Source organism: Sebastes fasciatus, chromosome 19 (genome assembly GCF_043250625.1).
Source record: "Sebastes fasciatus isolate fSebFas1 chromosome 19, fSebFas1.pri, whole genome shotgun sequence".
Lineage (NCBI taxonomy): Eukaryota > Metazoa > Chordata > Actinopteri > Perciformes > Sebastidae > Sebastes > Sebastes fasciatus.
In genome coordinates this window covers 16,151,068-16,169,016 of record NC_133813.1, presented here as the reverse complement: position 1 = coordinate 16,169,016, position 17,949 = coordinate 16,151,068, and the positions used below count along the sequence as shown (strand labels likewise).

Sequence of the window (17,949 nt, the reverse complement as noted above, 5' to 3'; positions counted from 1 at the left end):
GTTTGGCTTCACTGAGTGCAAATAAGGCTTGAGAGGCAAAAGCCTCTTTGAACTGGCGGTCAGGACTTCACCAGATGTTACTTATTAGATGATCAGATTGATGCCAAACAGCAGTTCAATCATGTATTTGTAGTAGTACAATCCAAATCTGCTTGCAGGGATTTTAATGCAGTTTAACTTTTTTTCTTTATCATCTCTTTTTTTTAACAACTTTGTTATTATTAAAAACAATGTATAAAGGAAATGGAAGAGAAAACGGTTTATCAAGAGAGGTTTAAAGTGACGTGATATCATGATTTGTGACTCAAAAGAAGCTACATTAGGGATTATAACTTAAGTCAGAACACTACAGTAAATCCAAAAAATAACACAAATACACATATGGACAGAAATTGAAGGGCTTCATGCTCCTTTTTGCAACAGAAGGAAATCAATTTGTGGGTAATGTGTTCTTTATTTTGATTAAAACCAGAACTACTAACACCTTGAGCATGAAATCAAGGCTACTGATCAATTCAACTGTCTCATTTATTTATTTATACAATTATACCAATACATTATGGACTTGTGATATCTGTAACACAACCTTTTTGGTGCATTTAATGCAGTCTGTGTTTGAAAAAATACTGTGAACACTTATTCCGATCCAGCAGGTAGCGAGAGGTGAGTGTTACCTTTGTCGGTAAGCTGAGGTAAGATAACGGTAACAGGTCACAGTGTGTTATCTGAACAGGTATTTGACCTGTCTGACCTGACTGTGTTACGACTACGCTGGCAACATGATCGTAGCCTGACTGGGGCTGAGTGCTATATAACTAATTCAGGAGCCAGACTCACAAGGCTAGAAGGGCTGCTTCCTCTGTGTGTGTGTGTGTGTGTGTGTGTGTGTGTGTGTGTGTTTGTGTGTGTGTGTGTGTGTGTGTGTGTGTGTGTGTGTGTGTGTGTGTGTGTGTGTGTGTGTGTGTGTGTGTGTGTGTGTGTGTGTGTGTGTGTGTGTCTAGTAGGAATCGTAAAGTTAGATGGGCACATGACACTTTACTTTTCCACCACGGTTTGGTGTGTACTCGTATCCGAGTGTGGGGAAACATGCCTGGGTGCATTTGAATTAGAGAGATTTACTGGGCATCATTGTAGAGAGAGTGTAAATACGGATACAGGAGAGAGTTTGAGTGACGTTAATGAGTTTGAAATGTGACCACAACACCATCTCTATCTCAGTATCACTTTGATACAATCAAACTACACACACACTCTCCTACGGTACTAGTTCTTGCTCTAACCTTGAATTCTGCTACTATCACTTACTTCTGCCACTGTGACTGCTGCACAACTACTATTACTACCACTGCTACTCATGCTACTGCTACTACTACTATACTGTTACTAGTAAACTGCAACTTTAGCCTTACAACTTAAGGCTTACACTTACAAAGGCCATGTTTTAACTTTTCAATAAGGCTGTCAAAGTTAACGCGATAATAACGTAAATTCATTTTAATGCCACTAATCAATATTTCAATATTTCAGAGGTTGTAGCTGGCTCAGTTTTACAGCTAGAGTGAAGACACTGCTATCATATGAAACTAGAAAACCTAGGGAATCAATTGATACCAACCATGACATGCTACCTAAATAAATAATGCCTCAAAGTTATGCTATTTTAGCGAGGAAAAACTGGCATGGCGATTTTCAAAGGGGTCCCTTGACCTCCCACCTCAAGACATGTGAAGGAAAATGGGTTCTATACCCACGAGAGTCTCCCCTTTACAGACATGCACACTGACACACGGATAGCTGTTGTTGCTTGTTGGCCTTGAGTTTGCCATGTTATGATTTGAGCATATTTTTTATACTAAATGCAGTACCTGTGAGGTTTTCTGGACAATATTTCAATATTTGTCATTGTTTTGTGGTAATTGATTGAAGCTTTGAATGTCTGACGTCATACTTTTTGACATCATACTAAAAAAATAAAATCCTCAATTTGAATAAAGTGATTCAATGAGTAAGGCTGAGTGTTAATATAGTGGGGGTTTTTCTGAGCACCAGCATCTTTTTTTAAATTGTTCCCAATGAGGAGAGAGAGCGTATGCAGTATGTAGTATGCCAGTGCTTTTCAGCCAGAAAAGCTGTGCGTGCGTGCGTGCGTGCGTGTGTGCGTGCGTGCGTGCGTGCGTGAGAGATAGTTACGGAGAGAGGGGAAGAGAATGTGGAAAGTGGATTATTGCATGCAATCGTTGTGTAAGTTATTGATAACTTACTCGGAACACTGCTTAGACACCCGGACCTGTGATATTTAGTAAGCTCACCCGAACCAATCACTACTACGCAGCACCCCTGGAATCTAATCCTACAAATAATACTAATCATATTATTGATGATTTTAATCTGCAACTGTGCAGAAAAACAGAAAAAAAGCTGCACAGCATTTGAATATTGATTTATAATTTGAACTCAAATTTCAAACTATTCGGTACAGCCCTACTCTCAGCACTGCAATAAATCTCCATCTTATTAACTAATTCTGTCTATATTTGACTCTTAAATGTGTGTAGAAGTGCTGCCAGCAAAGTGTTTCAAGAGTTTCCTAATTCATTGTCAGTATCTTGAAATCACACAGAATAAACCAGATACTCTATTCTCAAAACTAGAAGATTTGTGTAAAAAATAATAATAATAAAAAACCAAATAATTCCACTGTAAAGGCAGCTTTTCCACAATTATTTTAAAACAATGAAGACTATTGGACCAAGTAATAGACGTCAAATGATAGACTAAAAAATTTGATTTTTGCAGTGTGAACAACTGTCAGTGGCATGATTATTGTCTGGAGATTGTTTCATACCTACACTTTTCATGTGTGCTTGTCCCTTTAACATCATGCAGGTCTGGGGAAAGTGAAAGATGTGCAATGCCTCTATTTATCTCAGATCAGACTGCAGTGTGTCAAACAACGAGAAAAGGAAAAATCTCTTTGGGGTGCATTTGTGCGCCTCTATTAGACAGATGACCACGTAGAGGCAGACTGGGGTATGGCATGCAGCAACGGTCCCAAGGCCGGAATTGAACCCGGGACGTTGCGGTTGTGTGCCATGCGCTGTCACCATTTGGCTACTAAGTCGCTCCAGGAAAGATACATATGAGATGTCAAGGACAATGGGAGGAAGCAGAGATGAGAGCTTGTTTTGGCTTGTGCAGGACAGTGAGACGGTAATTTGGCACCCATTAGCTAAAAACAATCAAATCTAACAGCCGTTAGCTGATTAGCGCGAAGTAAATCCATTCAAAGTCAGCTTTGTTTTCCGATTTTATCCAGTATTAGACAGTGATTGTGGTCTCAGTGGCTGATCCATTATTTTATTGTTTTGGCTTACCTTCACAGTCACTAATTTTGTCAACTCTGTATTTTGTTCTTTTTTTTTCTTTTAATTAAATTAAGATGTCATCGTACAAAAAAAAAGATACACGCACGTCTGACTTTCACTTGCTTCTCAGGTACATGGCCAGACGGGTGAAACGCACACCAGCAAACACATCACCTGAGCCACCTATACACACTATTACTTTCCACTCTGTTACCTTACCTTCACACAGTGTAACCTTTCTCAATAATTACCTCAGCTTACACACACACATTGAGAGCTCAGATGGCGATTACCTGTGCAGTCAGTGGAGCACATACCGTATAACTTCACAGGCTAGTAGTCGTCTGTGAATTTAAACCCCCTCATAGTGAACTTTCTAAAAGGGAAACAATCTGACATAGAGGGCATTAACATACAATCAAATCCGTTGAGTGATTTACCTAAAAGACGCCGTTTAGTTTCTGTAATAATCATTCCTAACTCTAACAAGCCTTCACTAAAGACTCTGAAAGCTTTATCCCATGCTGCGACAGTCGCCTGAAGAGTAAAAACAACATTCAAAATGTCAAGGTGTCCCTTTTTAACAACTCTGGCACATTTATTGTGACATACCCCACTAGGAAATGCAACTAATGCCATCAAGGTCTAATTATGAGCCAGCTCTGACTGCGTTCCCGGGCGTCATCCATCATACTCTGTGCTGATACTGTCTCTGCCCATATAAACGCTTGTAATCATGCTCTGTCTCATGTGCCATTTGTCATCCTCTATGGCCGGCTGGGTTTGTACTAATCACTACTATTACAACCATATCAGCACACCTAAGCAGCCCCTAATGGACTCATCCTGGATAGTATGTTACTAAGACTCATTGCTTTCATTTTTTTTTTTTAAGGGACTTTCCCGCCAAAATATGTGGATTTTATAAAAGGACCACATTGGTTTAAAGTTACAATCGATAACTTTGAACAGACTGATGGAGACACCAGTGTCAAAATCAGGTTTTTTCACATTAACTGGCAACTTGATCACTGACGACATGATAGCAACGTCGTTATACTATTTCCTCACAGGCCTTGTTAGAAGTGGGAACCAAATGTTAGATATCTTCCGCAGATACAAACAAAACATTCATATTGGGCATGTCAAAATTTTTAAAAAGATTAATTCACACTTTTTTTGGAGGAAAAGCCATACTTTTATTCGGCACCTGTCTAAAATCTCTATGGATTTGTCGACATAAAAAGGTTATCAATATAACCTTTAATCTGATTTACACCTAGGTTCACCCATGTAGTACATACGTAATTGTAGTAGAGTGTTTCTTCTCAAATCTGATTGATTTTTGTATTATACAGTACAAATTGTTATTCCAATTTTCATGTTTGAAAAAATATATATTCCCTGTTTTTTTATATTAAAAAATAATATAATATTATAATATTTAATTTATATTATTTTGCTAATCTCTCAACAACAACAAAAAATAGCAATTTGGAAATTTAGATTACTGTGGCCTCTTGTTAGTCCCAGTAAAAAGCAGTAATGAATGTCACATTTTCTGCATTACAATGAATGCCCACAGACATCTCTGTCTCACGCAGAACCACATGAATATTGCCTGTGAAATCATGATTTAAAGCAGGTTTGAGGATGATGGAGGGTGGACATATAGTGAGAGTGAGTGAAGGAGAGGCCTGAAGGCCTCAGGGGCTGAACTCTGTCTTTTTTTCTCTCCTTTTGCCTTTTTTTCAGTGACCCCTCCACAATTTGTACATCTCTTATTCACTCTCTTCTCCTATGTGTCCTCAACCCTCTGTTTACCACTCTGTCTCCTCTTCCTCCTCCTCCTATTCAACCTCTTCTTTCCTTTCATGGCTCCCAGATGCCTCGGGCTGGTCCCTTGGTCTGATGGCTCCCAGCAGGAGGAAGGACTCAGGATGCAGGAGTAGTGGGAACACACACAATGCTGCATAATAGGGTGTTGTAGTCACAGGACTGCTCTGGATTATATAGTTTACATTCAAATGTTTCACTTACAACAACAGCTACTTGTTTGTAGAGGTTTTTTAACCTTAAAGCTAGGGTTGGTAATTTTGAGAAACTAGCAAGAGTACGCTAGATTTTAAAAATTATCCAACCAAAAAACCCAGCCCAGTGTTGCCAGCTCTTTTCCAATGAAATTAGCACTAGCACCAGAAATCACTAAATCTAGTGAACAAAGTCTGAAACTGATAGCCCGTCCCTTCAGGCCTCCCTCCAAAGCCACTCCCCCAAAATTATCATTATGAACGTAAACAACGAACATGGCTATTGTTGGTACTAACAGCTGTCAATGTGGGAAATCATCAAAATATACCTTTTAATGACAATTACATTGTAATGCAGCTAAATTAGTGCAAAATAAATATGTCAATGTATCACATTTGGAGGAAAAACATGATATTGTAGTAAAAAACGTCATTAAAATTCCATCCAACGATTCAACAAACCAGTTATAAATGTTTTGGAAATACTTTAAAACCAGGTTTTCAAATCCTTTTACATATAGTGCCATAATGAAAAAAATAAAAATAAGCAGTACTTTAAAGAAATAGTCAAATATTAAGAATTAATAACATTTCAATAGTGTAGGTGATTACCAGTTATCAGCACATACGCTGCGTAAGTGCCATTGTATATTCATTATGCATAGTTTTTTATCTGACGTGTGTGTGTGTGTGTGTATCGCTGCACTGAGGCTTTGCACTCATTGTAAATCACTCAGCTTTCACTGGTTGCGAACATCAGCTGCAGTAAATGACTCAAATATAAAATGAACACTTTGTGTGTGTTTATCTCATCTCTTCAGTCCCGAGCCCTGACTGCACCGCATTGTAAAGTAATAAAGCAGTGCGTAGTTTTCACAGAGAGCTAGTAATTATGGGAGCGCTGTGATGAGAAGGTTTTCTCTAGATAGACTAGATTGGCCATTCATTACCAGCCCTACGCACTCACACACACACACACACACACACACATACACAAGCTGCAGAGAGACAATGGAGTGCAGGCTGATTCAATCTGGGCTTGTACTTACAGACAACAATGAGATAATCAAGTAGAGCATTACACCGCGCAGTGCAGGGCTAGGTGTGTGAGTCTGTGTGTCCCTGTCTCATAGCTGCATAACCTACTCCCTTTTTTTTTTCTTCAACGAACAAGAAACACAATACATGCCATTCTATTAAATGCTCTCTGTCATATTGTGTATTTTTGTCTTTTTCTGTGTGTTAGGTGAACCTATTAGTGCACGCAATACAAACACTCTCTGTTTCACCATCAGCGCTCTGTGCAACAAACTCTGCTTTATATCTTTATTGGGAAAGCAGGTTAAAGAGGACCTATTATGCTTTTGTGCTTTTCCCCCTTTCTTTTAGTGTGTTATTTAGTTTTTGTGCATGTAAAAGGTCTGCAAAGTTACAAAACCCAAAGTCCACGCCAAAGGGAGTAAAGCTGGGCATTAGGGATGCTAATTTTGAAATTTTTTCTTAACCGATAACCAACCCTCTTTAACCGATTATTAACCGCTAACCGACAAGATTTGTGCCTCGCATGCAGCGGTGCGCCAGCTACAGTGTATGAGCACAACAGACAACTGAGTGCCCTGCAGTTCACCGTCAGGAGAGTAGCAGCCACGGTGCTGTGTTCACGGTCTCCAGTTCACCGTCTGGGAGCGTTAACTTAGAGCAGCCAAGATAATGTAGTGTCGCGGACATGCAGCCACTTTCCCAGTAAAAGTCTCCACTGGACGTCTAGTTTAATTCAGCAGGTTGTCAGCTGTGTGTCTACCCGGCATAACGGTACTCTCTCTGCCCGGATGAACGATAGCGATTTTTCCCGACAAACAGTGTGTGTTTGTTCTACATTGGCATCTGTAGCTCCGCTGGTAGCTTTGTGCTCACCATTGTCACACACATACGGTCTGTCAGCGTGGCGTAACTTTAGCGAGTTTCCGACAGACCGTCTGTGTTTGTCGGTGGCGTTATAGCTGTGATGCCGTATATAGTGTATGGCTCGTCCATTTTGCAGAGAGAATTGGAGGTAAGCTAGCTACGTTTTACTATATCTATTGTACATTGTTATCTTGATAGCTACGCTCTGATTACTGTAAAAAAAAAAAAAGGCACTGGGAGAATTGACTCGTGGCTCTGCTTCAACTTACTGACATGTCAGAAATTCATCCGACTGTCAGACGGCCGGTCAGGAGGAGTTAATCGGACCTCGGTCCCCCCTGTACACTGCAGGGCAAACGACGCCCGATGAAGCTGAAATTCGGTCAGACTCTAAAATTCGAGCAAGAAACGGGCTAAAATCGTACAGTGTATGCTCAGCTTTACTCTCCCCAACAGAAAGACTGCTCTTCAACTGCCTGAAACACCTTTCTTGAGGTCCTACCTTTTCTTCCGTAATGTTGTGATGTCACCAAGTAACACATTTGCTTTCATCGCCTTGCGGCTAGTTTGGCACACCCTCAAACAAAGCTAGTCAGAACGGAGCTGGAGCAGAGTCCGAAAAGTTTGGTTTCGGTTTACCAATCACAACAGCTGACCAATCAGAGCAGACTGGGCTTTTGGGGAGGGGGGCAGGAGCTCAAACAGCGTTTGAGACAGAGGGTGAAAAGAGGTGCTGCAGCACAGCCGGTATGAGAGAAATAAAGCGTTTTTTGAACATTAAAGCATGTAAACATTCTAGTAACAACCCAAAATACAAGTACGGACCTGAAAAATAAGCATAATAGGTCCTCTTTAAAGCAAATGTCTGGAGTGGAAGAAAGAGGAGGGTGAAGAGTACGGAAGTGTTAAGAGATCAGAGAAGGAAGTGCAGGGAAAGGAGGCAAAAAGAGGCGCAGGTGGAAAATGGGAAAAGGAGAAAGAAAAAAGGCCTGTAATTTATAGTTGTCAGAGGAGCAGAGGAGGGACGCTGTCTCTATTTCTTTTACCCTCTTCTTCTCACCAGTACTTTGGTCTCTCTCTGCTTCTCAATTGATATGTGCTTGATTTCCAACAGCCCCCTCCGGCGCCCGCTGGGGAGCCTTTTTAGATTTTACGCTTGGATATATCTGTTTAACTCCCCGTTTACCCCTCTGACAGCGCGACGACACACACACACACACACACACACACACACGCAGACACAGACGTGCAGAGCTGCCGGCGGAGAGTGTGAGGGAGAGGGATGCTACCCCACGGTCCTCTGGGAATTGGATATAATACAATACAATAAAAGAAAGACAGAGGAGAGAAGGAGAGATGTTTTTATTGTGGCGTAAGACACCCCACATCGATGTGTGTGTGTGTATATATATATCTGGCTGGATGCTGTTAAGTGGATGGAGCACAGACACAGTGGGACTCGTTTATCAGCGCATGGAAAAGCGAGGAAAAGCCAGGCCTGAAAAAATAACTTTGAGCGTAACATGTAGGGACGTAAAGGACAAGACAGGGCAACTTATGGATGAATCCGCTCATCTTTTTTCAACATTGTAACTTAATGAATACACCTACTCCTTCCTCAAGTAACTCAAATAATGCAGCTTTATCCATCCTTATATTCTAATCTGTTACATATAGGCTCATTTATTCATGAGTGTCCCGAGGTGTGTGTGTGTGTTTCAGGGGTGGTGTTATGCTAATGAGTCGTTGGATGGTTAACACAATGCCTCAAGGGAGGAGGAGGGGAGTGCCGTCCACATGACCGCGACTGACAGCGAGCAGCATGACCGATAAATGGATCGGAGTTTATCCGCGCTACACTTCCGATTGCTGTTTTTTCAAAATTATTGACACAAGCGGTTAACAGCAATGAACGACAACGGCGAGTAACGAGGAAGGCAAAAAAAGGGGGCCGTGGAGCACAGCTATCAGTTAGATTATAAAACAATCGATAGTTAATGTGCGTATTTATGGGACCCGCAAAAGAAAAATGGGAATACGAGATGAATCCATAAAATCTAAGAGCCCATTAGAGTAAAATGGCAGTTTTAAAAACACCTGTTCGCTAATGTGCTTTTAAAAAAAGAGATTTAAAACATTAAAGTAATTTTGTGAGTCTGAACGCTCTCCATCACTTTTCCCAATTCTCCCCTCTTCCGTCTCCACTTTCATTGCTGCATTGGCCACGTCTTCCTCTCCTCTTTCCTTCATCCTTTTTGCCTTCTTTCTCTTTATCTCCCAGATAAATTTTGCAGAGAATAGATCCCGAGCTGTTCGTTCATTCATTCCTCAGAGCTGTTCTCGCTTTTTGTCTTTTGCCTTTTTTCTTTCTATCTTCCCTTCTGTCACACTTTCTTATAAGACCTACATGAGACCAATATAACTCTCAATTAGTTTTTTACAATATGCATGACATGTTTGATTAAAGAAATTAAAGCTAAAATGTCATTAGCATGAACCAATTAAACGTTACAGCATTATTTACTGCAATTGTTTCCATCTACTTAAGTTATACTGTGTCTGTAGTTTATACATATGGTTTGGTAACTGGTAGTTTTTATCGCCCAGAAGCAGCAAACAAATAGATACGTAACTAAATAGATGTCAGACCTAATTGATCTATAATGCCTTTTATTTTCCAGAAACAGGCGTGACAGTCTGAACATATCTATCGATCCCCCCCATCTCTCCCATCCTCACCCTTTTCTCTCCGCCCCATCCCCTCTCTTGAACCCCTGACCAGGACCTCTAAAGGTCAGAGGTCAAGGTTGGGGGTCAGCTTGGTGACACTGAAAAGTCAAGAGACCCGCCCGCTTCTTTTTCTCCGTTTAAGCAGGTGGAAAGAATGTGATTGTGGTGTTAGATTGATTGTTGTTACATGCCAGAGACCCGCAGTATCTGTGTGTGCGTGCGTGTGAGAGTGTGTGTGTGTGTGTGTGTGTGTGTGTCGTCGCGGCAACAACAATGCATTTCAATAGGTCTAATGTGAAAGCTGTCAATACTGCTGATCCAAACCACAACGCTTCATAGGAGGTTATTGCCCTTTGGCTGATAGACAGTGTGTGTGTGGGTGTGGGTGTGTGTGTACAGAATGTGTGTATGGATATGTTATATGCTTGTGTGTGTGCGTGTGTGTTAATTGACAGATGTTGACTCTTACACAGCAGCCAGAGGGAAGTAAAGGAACCATGTATTGATTGGTTCAGCCATGATTGTCAGCTGTCTCCTCTTACATTTATTCTCACATTGTTCTTCATTTAATGTTTCTCGGGTTTCTCCTTTTTTTTTTGTCTTCCATATTTAATCGAGTTGTTTTCGTTTCACATCTGCAGTGACTTAAACTACAGTTTTGTTTTTGTTATACTTTAAATGTCTTGGCGACGGAAGAAAATTGTACACCTGTGACAAATGTTAATATTTCCGATTGCTCTCCAAAGACAGCCGAGATGGAGAATAAACTTTTGCAGATGTAAATGCAAGATGAATTGTAATTTATTCTCAATCATGTACTCTCAGCGCCATCTTATTTGTTTTTGTCCACAGTTTAGATTAGATGTGATTTTCAGTAGCGATTTATTTAATGTTTGTGTCATTACTTCGCCCCAGTTGTGTTTTTACCTTGATAAATTGTCCTTGTTGTTGCGCGGTAATGGAAGGTTTCACATTCACTGTTTGATTTAGAAAATCAGCTCTTCATATTACCGGGATATTACACAATTATCACTGGGCGATAGCACTCTGGTGGTTGTATGTTACTGTGTGTGTTGGCATGCGTGTTTACACGTCTACAATCGTTTCTGTAGTATGTGTTTGTGTATTGTAAAATTAGCCGTTATTGAGCTCCTTTGATTGGAACGTCCCTCTGGTGCCTCTTCTCACTGCTGGAGATCAAACGGCACACTACACACACACACAGATACAAAAAAACATGCATGCGCAGACACACACACGTACACACAAATCCCTGTGGTGATTATCAGATCCCCTCAGATCCTCTCGAAGCCTCAGACTGAAGTGGAATTCACTTTGCTTTTTATTTACTGGCTATGGAAGACCTGACGACAGGCGTATAAAGAGACCTAACACACACACTCTTACACATGTACACGCATCAGGACCTCCACAGTACAACAAAAATATACCTTTTCCTGACCTGTCATATTCTCAAATTGTGTAATACAACTATACAACTAGGCCCGTCACAATAACTATTTTCTTTGAATGAATGATATATTGTCCCAGAAATAATTTTTATTTTAAAAGCATTTATATAATGGTAATATAATAGCATAATAATGCAAGTACACCGTTTTTTAAAAGAGCAATGCACTTTTAATTCTTAAGAATATTCAGACACTGGAATGAGAATGTGAAAATAATACTATAAATAATAATAAAATAAACATGAATAGAAGAAAAGAATAAATAAAAAGTACTCCTGCTGTTTATTCTGGCATCATTTTGGCTAAAACATTGGTGACATTCTTATGTAAACAATTACGCATGTAAACAAAATGTGCGATAGAGGTCAGCAAACATCATTGAGGTCAAGTCCATATATTGTACGATAAGTCGATATGGTTATTATTGTGACAGACCTAACTACAATTGAAGTTTTTTTTTTTAAATTAGCTAACAGTTGATAGTTTTAGACTCTTTCCACAGCAACTTTACTTGTTTCAAGACTTTTTCAAGCGTCAATATGTTCAGACTGAAATCATTCAATGACTGAGCTGGTTGTGATCTAAGCATTTAAACTGATTGTGACATTTAGGTCTGGGTAATGTTATGCCTGTACCCTTAAAGTGATACCATAAGTACTTAATTTGATATCCATCATGTGAATGGAAGCTGTGTGCGTGTCCCACTGGCTAGCTAATCGCTGCCACACTGCAGAGCGCTCATACAGCCAGGTATGCAAAAGTTTCAATACTACTTGGTACTTGGTTATTTCAGTTGATACCTTAAAGGTATCAAGTACCAATCTAGTGACTATCTGAGTATCTAGTACCCAGCTCTAGTGACATTCAATGTGAACTACACCGAATGGGCTAAATGCCCCAATTTTTTAAATGTACACTCATACTTTTTTTTTTCAGATTCTATCTTGTGTAATTTCTCTGTAATTGTAAAACATAATTGAGTAAATGAGCTCAATGGGCTGAACGAGCTATGGCACAGCCTGATCTTTAATCTGTGTCCCATGGTCGCATTGGTTACCTGTCCATTTATGAGAGAAAATACACCAAAACTCATGCACTGTGGCCGAACATCATCGCCGTCACCATTAAATGCACCACAAAACATCTCTGAAAAAAACTGCCTTTATTTTCGCCTGAAAGGCATTCGAATCAGATGAACAAAATAAGAGTAACAAGACACCTTCACAATAGCCATGTTTTGATTTGTACCTCATATGAGTGTGTGCCATTTCACAGTTCACTGATGTACCGTATGAATACTAAAAAAACAAATGTGTGTTCCTGCATATGAGCTTTTAAACCTGTAATACCTCTAAAACAGTTGGATCTAAATGATATTACCTGCATGCGTGTGTACGTGCATAAGGACTCTTGCTTGTGTATATTTGTGCACTCGCCCATACACATACATGTGTGTGTCTCTGAATGTGTCTCTAAGTGATCATATTTGTCCTCTGAATGTTGCTGAATGTAAACCAGGTCTATCTGATTCCCCACAGACAGGCAGGTATTGAGATATTATGGGATTTGTGCAGATACACTCACCTCTCTCTCTCTCTCTATCTCCCTCTCTCTGTGTGTGTGTGTGTGTGTGTGTGTGTGTGTGTGTGTGTAGGGATATTATGGAGATCAGAGGCAGCCTGGGAGCCTCCGAGGCTATTAGCTCATCTGTATTGTATTGAGACGAGGGTATGTACACATCTGCTGATGACACCAGAGAATTGAGCTTTGCGTCTGTGTGTGTGTGTGTGTGTGTGTGTGTGTGTGTGTGTGTGCGTTCGATCCCAGACACTCATTTTTTTTTTCTGAGTGAGTGTGTGTGTGTGCACGTCGTCATGCTTGCTTGTCTGGCTAAGACTCCAATATTATTATAACTTGACAACTACGCTCTCGCAGGCAAATTGCTCAGCTGTGGTAAAACAACTGAAATATATACGCCTAATATATACGGCACACAATTTATTTATTTTTTTTCCTCTCTTTGAGGAGCCAGGTTTGATCTATCAATGGAGTTATTGCTATCAAAATGTAAAGCATTTGAATATGTGAATTGTGAAATGAACAAATATGTGAGCTGGAGAGGGAGAGGGAGGGGGTATTACTCAAATCACTCCGTCTTTGCCCAAGTCTGATAGTGCTCATTTTGCATACAGGCCTCTTTTGTATTTTATCATATCAGCGTATCCTTGCACCTGTGAGAATTAGCGGTAAAATCGTCTTCTGACATTTCATTACATTTTCTTCCTGTATCAAGTGTCTGGCAAGTTAAATCGAGTGGCTTATTCGAAACCCATCTTCAAATGCCTTTTCTTCCCCCCAAAATACAGTGTCTCCTGATCAGCCTTTTTTTATTGCATTAGCATGAGCTGCATTGCACCAGAGAGATTGTCTTTGTCTGCCTATCTCTCTTTATGTCGACCCAGTAGATAAGGGTCAATTGATGAATACAAATGTCACCTAATGTCCCATCAACTAGACAAAAAAGTGGTGCAGAGAGTGCGAGAGAAGGTGATGGAATGAAACGAAAAGAATCCCTCGCTTCTCCTTTTTTTTTTTTTTTTCTGCAGACGTTAGCAGCTTTTAACCCCGCTTTGATTGATACGGCATCAGAAGTTACTCGATTAAACGGCGTTTCACACTGCATAGATTCCTACTTAAAAGTCTCAAGACCTCTAAATTATTTATTGATGTCTGTTCCAATCTACATCTGGCTAAGGAGGACTGTGCTCTGTGTGTGTGTGTGGGTGGAGGAGAAGGGTTCAGGGGAGGGAAGGGGGTGGGTGGCTGGTGCTTCCACAGCGCCTAGAGGAACTTGTTTTCCATGTGCACTTGTTCACCTGCCCGTCTTCTCTAATGGGGCTCAGCAGGGAGGGATGAATAGGCCTGAAAGTGGCAACGCGGCGGTGAAATTGCATCGCGGCAGCTCAGCGTGCACGGGCCTCGGCTCTCTCAAGTAAAATCCCACCGCTGTCTTTTTCTTTTTCGACTCCCACTCTCACCTATTGGAGAAGAAAAAAAAAAACGAGGAAAGCAATACAGTAATTCACAGACAAACTATCAAATAAGGAAGAGAGGAAACACTCACATGAGCGATCACGTATGAAGCACTGAGACAAGTAAATGTGAGAACATACTGGGTAATGTGCAGCTCAAGAATCTTTTCAGAAGTAAAACAAAGCAGTTTCTTATTCTGTTTCTCCGTTTCCCCCAGAGTGCACTGTGTTAGTGGATGGGGAAATATGCAAGTCTGATTTAAGACAAAGCTATTTGGAGGCATTAAGTCTCCCAGTGTCCCAAAGATGAGAGGGTCAATAGTAAAGTATTGGTGGGGAAGTGGTGGAGTGATTGGAATTTTGTGAAATGAGCATTATTTCTGATAGGCCCAAAACACAGTGGACGTGGAGTGCCAACACAACAGCTATTAACTTTGGGGTCCATGTTAAGTGAGGCTGCAGTGAACAGTAGACGGAGGTTGAAGTACTTGAGTTGTATTTTCTCTGTACACTGCCAATAACATACATGATAGATGGCTTTCATCAGCTCTTGTTTCAACAGAAGCACATGTTCACATCAAAAGTCAGTGTCTTTAATGTTGTAGATGTGCTGAGACGGTGTCTGTCGCCTTAGGATGATGATCATTGCCTTTTGAAAAGTGTATTTTGTTCTTAATTTAACCCTCATCCTACCAACATATTTAACATACTACTACCGACAAGAACAGCCATCATAGCAAAATGTTAACTCTTCTCAAAGCATTATTAGTTATGTAATAAAAAAAAACTGATCATTATTATTTTAAGAGAGTTACAGTGAATTTGCATAATATTGTGTTAAACTAAAATAGACAGAGCACATGAGGGAATCTGTGTCTGTCTTCTTCACAATGACTGACAGAGTGTGTGATACTTTAAATTATGACCACATGTTATCTATCTATTCTATGTTATCTATTTTAGGCTGCAATTGGGTGCTTTTGACTATTTTAAATCATTATTTAAAAAACACCAATTAAAACAGAAACAGAAAACAATTATATGAAGGAACAAATTGATTGGCAAAGAGCAAATTGGTATTATAGAACAAAGCACCTGTAGAGATATGACAAAAAGTAGACCTCTGTGGTCTGCAGGAACCCCAGCTGGTATAGATCAGGGTTAAAGAAATAAGACATACCATGGGGGAACCTGTGTGAACCTTTAAAACAGAGCTCAGCCTGCTACTAGCATTTTGACTTAACACTTTTGTTAGCACTATCCTTCACATGCGTGTGTCCTAATTCATGTTGTGTTCATTGTGTCCATGGTATTAAAAGGAAAACAGCATGCTTTGTTTATGAAAACAGAAAAGAATGTATCATTTAAAAGTATATACATGAATAGAAACAAGTCAAATCAAATACTGAAACAGAGTAAGAGTGTTCAGGTTACAGGGTGGAAGATTTTCTTTTAACTGAACTGAACTATGGTCAACTTCCAAACCAAGACAATACATTTTACTATTAGTGATGTTTTTAATCTTTTCCCACTGTCTTCAGCTGGTTTCAGTTTAAATAAACTATAGTCATCTGCCTGGTGCAGTTGTGTTCCCTTGTGTCATTGGCCAGAAGGGTAGCGGCTCACAAATTCTGTTTGACCCTCATACAGCAAGTGTTTTCTATCGTTGTTGAAGCGTTACTAGTTGAAATCAAAGGGGAAAAAATGGCGATAGGGGAATCTATTTTGGCTATTGTGTAGAACGGATCTCGCTGTAATTGTTTAGAAAGTTGTACTAGCCATAATGTGAATTTGTATTGCAACTACAACATATCTTTTTGCAGTTTGTTGCATTATTTCAAGAATTGAGACGAGAAAGACAGCTGAGACAGAACATGTATTGCTTGTGCATGCATTGATCCCGTGCTTGTACCCACAAGCACACATTCATACAGTACCTGCTCCCTATCAGCCTGCAAACTCCTACGCGAGTGTGAAGGTGCGTTTGTTTGAATCATTGCCGGGACTGAAACATCGCTGCAACCTTGAGGGGATGAAACATTGGATGGGGGTCTCTGCTGTTGGTTGGATGAAGTTAGAGGAAAAGTAGTGAGTTCATTTACTTTGTGTTGTGCAGAGAGCGGGAGGTTAGGCGAGGGGGGAGCTTTAGCTCTGGAGGCTGGCCCATGTTTCTCCCTCCACTGTTTATTGAGGGCCTGTCTCAGGGGCCAGGTATTGATTTCTGCCTGGATGAGATGGGATAGCCCTGGAAGACTCTGTGACGGATGGATGAGAAGGAACGGAGGGATAAGTGGAGGAGTGTAGCTCTTGTCCCAGTACAGAGGCTGCTTCAATTGTCTATAAATGTTAACTTTGCCTTGACCCCTCACTTATTGGTTCCTGTTTAAGAAAAAAATAGTGGATTTTTAAGTCAAATTAGTTTGTTGAAAAGTCATAGCACCCTGAAAGAGCCAAATACTGACTCCAGTTCAGATCCTATTCTATTCCCCTATATCCACTTTTATTTTATCAGATGTTTTTGTCGGTTTTTCCACCATGTACTATAAGGACATGTATGGCTGTGTAAAGTAGTTTTTTTTTTTTTCATTTTTATACTTTTATCACCTCTTAGCCTCATAGTAACACTCTTCATTAAGAATTTAATTTTAAAGCAGGATTTTTACTTTTAAAATGCACATTTAAATTTTTTTTTTACAGTAAGTGCAACTCAGCTAGAGGAATAAAGATGATAAGGATGCACGACATGGATTTTTTTCAGCTGATAACCGATAATTACCTTCTTATCACGACCGATACCGAAAAAAGATTACCAATAATTTGACATTTTTGTTTTTTAAAAATAAGTTTTATAACCTGTAGTTTATGATGCACACCTGAACGACTAAGATGTGGATGATTTTATAGATCTCTGACCTAACCAAATCTGAGTGACATCACTATTATTAGTACAACAAAAACAAAGAACATTTCTGACTCTCAAATGGTAATTCATTATTTCTATTATTTTGATTTCTAGTGCATCAAAAAACTTCACAAACATACTTTGGCTTTTATAGAGCAGTTTGCCCTAAGACTTCAAAAGAAATGCTTTGATATAATCTCTCACATCAGACATGTCAGTGTATACTCAATACGTGTTTATTGGCAGATCGCAAACCAACTTTAAAGGTGCATACCGCCACTTACTGTATCGGAGTGTGTAGATGCTGCACTTGTTACAATTAAAGCAATTTGGCTTTGTGTTATCGGCCAATCATTTATCATCTATAATTTCATTATCGGAATAATAAATAATAATATAATTTTTTATTAATTAGCGGCCAATTATTATTAGCCCAATATATAGATATTGTGCATATCGTGCCTAAAAGGTTCAAAACTCAAGGATGATAGTGAGTCAGTTTCTTTCACTTGC

The 17,949-nt window shown here is 39.9% G+C and overlaps 1 protein-coding gene across 6 annotated transcripts in view; it reads left to right on the top strand.

Moving 5' to 3' along the window:
- The window catches only part of skor2 (SKI family transcriptional corepressor 2), a 121,800-nt gene that overhangs the window by 18,081 nt on the left and 85,770 nt on the right, over positions 1 to 17,949 (top strand). Inside the window, exon 1 of one of the 6 annotated variants that reach the window (XM_074616840.1) lies at positions 13,170 to 13,230. The exons of the other annotated variants lie outside the window; for them this stretch is intronic. The gene's annotated coding sequence lies outside the window, so the exon portion shown is untranslated. Of the gene's footprint in view, positions 1 to 13,169; positions 13,231 to 17,949 lie in introns of those variants that run through there. 6 annotated transcript variants of the gene reach the window in all.